We start from the raw sequence: 2,947 nt of genomic DNA, 5'->3' as shown, positions 1-2,947 counted from the left end.
GAGTCCTGTCAGGTGTTATGAGAGACCATCTGGCAAAGAAACATGCAAATATAGTTGGCAAAGTAAGCTCATAATAATATGTCATAATGATTTCTATTTGTTCAGACTCACTGTTCAGGGTTTGTCTAGTAATGAAATTCTCCTAAAGTGTCTAACTACAATGTAAGTATAAAACCCACACCTGAATTGTGTGCAAATGCAGTTGTTTGTTCAAAAAACTATCACCTTGTTTATTTGCTCTTGGGCCAAAATATTGCCTCCTGGCTCTTCCTTATTACACTGGATATAAGTTAAAGTGCTTGTGCTAGCTTTCCCCTTAGCCTTTTCCATTTCCGTCTTCTAGCACAATAACACCAGTGCTTATTGTTCCTTTTTGCCCTTTTGTCTTTGTGGTTTTTTTATTCACCTGTATGTATGTAACCACTCCACAAACCTGTTAGCCAAGCCACCTCTCTTGCCACTTTCAGATCCTTCTGATATCACTTGGGTCATCAATCTTGAAGAAGCATAGTAAAGATGACAGCTGCCTATGTTTACGAAGTCAACCAGCTGTGTGCGTATCTCATGGAAGTAGGCGTATGATATTTGTGCTTTGTTTCCCCCATGACTGAACTTTCACCTGTTGTGTTCTGTTGAATTCTACTGGTGTGCTGTTCAACGCAGAGGCAGTGTCTTTATGCCTTCCAGCTAGCACTTATTTCTTGAGTACTCAGAAACATGCTACATTTACCCAGCATTAATGAAACCCAAATCTATTTGGAAGTAACAACAACAAAAAAATGTGTCAATATCCAAGTGCCTAACGACTTTGTGGATACCACTGCCCCACAACATCTTTCTGGCAATAAGAAATGCCTTCACCCCAGCACTACTTGCTCCCAAAGAAATGGAGACTCAGCTCTACCCCCACTCTAAGAAACATACCCAACAATGATAAAATCCTACTACTGGGTGACTTCAGTGCACACATTGGAGATGACCACACTACTTGGAACAGAGTCATGGGGAAATTCAGATGTGTGTCTTTAAACACAAATGGAGAATTCCTCTTAGCACACTGCATAGAGTTTGACCTTGTTGTTACAAACACCTTTTTCAACATGCCAGAAAGTGGGATGCTCTACTCTTGGTGGTGCTCAGCCAAAAAGATGGCACCTTCTAGACCACGTCATCGCTTGTCGCAGTGACCTCAGGGATGTTTACGTTACCAGGGCTATGAAAGGTGCAGAATACTCTCTGGATCACCAGCTTATCTGGTACTAAATTGAATGTCAGGATTCATACTCCTAGACAGAAGGCTGCTTCAAAACCAAACCGATTTGTTGATGTTTTGAAACTTTGCATGGAAGAAAGGAGAACCCAGTTAGAAACTTCCACTCATGCTGCGCTATCAGACTTAATGTCCTGGGAAGATATGGCCCATGATAGGCGAGGCTGGCACTCCACTACGAGCAAGTAGACCAAGCGACAGAACATCATCATGGCACCTTGGCTGACAGTAGGAGGGAACATAGACACCAACTTGCCCTGGCACGTTTCCTGAACCCTACGTGTGGAAATTGATTCTCAGTATCAGTGGTCGTCATACTCAAATATGAGTGACAGACATTAGTTTACTATTACTTTACTAGTGACACTAAGATCACTATGCACTATATAACTCACTGAGGAACAGATACAACAATACCTCTTCATTTCAGTTCAAAGGATGCAGGAGTGTGTGAAGTATTATGCTAGGGAATGCTAGCACTCTTCACCAGTACCTCAAAAATGTCCAACATAGCTCCCCTCACTGCAGCACTAGGCAGGTGCCTGTAGCAACCTGTCCCAGGCAGGCTTGAGGAGTGCCCATTGCCACACTGGGTGTTGACTAGGTTACATTTTTCAGGGTGGAGTGTGTATGGGGTAGGTGCCATGCTCCACGATTCTCCCTAGCATTTGGGAGGCAATGCAGCCATGTCCTTACAGTGACATTTGGTTGAAACTATAAGATTCACCTTTTGCATAAAAATCCATAGATTTTTTTCATGGTTCCATGCAAAGTTATTGGTTGGCCCTAGTTACCTGAAAATATTCAGGCACTTTTATGTATGTAACATGAGACCATTCAAGTACGACTAAAAAGCCTTCCCTGGAGGAAGGCTGAGCAAACTGGGAGGCCCACTGCAATCCCACTTTGCCATCCTGTATTGGCACAAACATTTTTCCTTCATGTGTCTTCATCAAACATCGAACACCTGGATCCACTGTACAGACACTAAATGTCCATAGCATAGGGAAGGAATGGTGACTGGGGCACCAGCCTAGGTGCTGACCCTGGGAGAGCATAAAAAGAGCACCAGCTGCACTGTTTGGATTGTCACAACCATTACAGCGCCAGTCCAGCCAGTGACTCTGCCCCATGCGCTACTGTTGCCCAGGGCAGTCAAGTGCCCAACTATGCCTCTCCTAAAGGTAAGTTCGTTCATTAATCAAATGAACCATTAGGATAGTTTGCAACCTTGGTAATGGTACAGTGGGGCTCCTTTAAGAAGTGATAAGTGTGACTGTTTAAATATTGTCTTTGGGCAGACCAGGAAGTTGAAAGTGTTGGATACCAAGTTAAACAAAAGGTCAACAGAGCTTCAGTGAAACCACCCTGAGGATGAACTTCATACTAGTTTGCTATAGAGCTAAAACAGGTTCTTGTCACACCTCTTCAGTGTCAGAGCTTATAAAGTCTGATGTTCCCTTTTTTGACAGGAGCTCTGGCAAAATGGGCATAATGGTCTTCACTTGGATGTTATTGTTAAGTTCAGGCGTTCTGGCAACCACGACAGGTAACCATGCTTAAAATCTTTCCAATGCATTTCTTACCATGAAGTAATGACACATTTTTGCTCTTTGTTATTGATTTTACTTAGAGAACTAAGGCTAATGATAATTTTATGCAAAAATTAAAGACAGT

General features: G+C 42.7%; 1 long non-coding RNA gene across 1 annotated transcript in view; it reads left to right on the top strand.

Moving 5' to 3' along the window:
* Positions 1–529: 529 nt before the first annotated feature.
* Positions 530–2,947, top strand: part of LOC109324225 — an 11,500-nt gene continuing 9,082 nt past the window's right edge. The window contains exon 1 of the long non-coding RNA XR_002104879.1: positions 530–540. This is a non-coding gene — a long non-coding RNA (uncharacterized LOC109324225). The remainder of the gene's footprint in view (positions 541–2,947) is intronic.

This window comes from Crocodylus porosus, unplaced genomic scaffold (genome assembly GCF_001723895.1).
Source record: "Crocodylus porosus isolate Cpor-Errol unplaced genomic scaffold, CroPor_comp1, whole genome shotgun sequence".
Lineage (NCBI taxonomy): Eukaryota > Metazoa > Chordata > Crocodylia > Crocodylidae > Crocodylus > Crocodylus porosus.
This window is presented reverse-complemented; position numbering and strand designations above follow the sequence as displayed.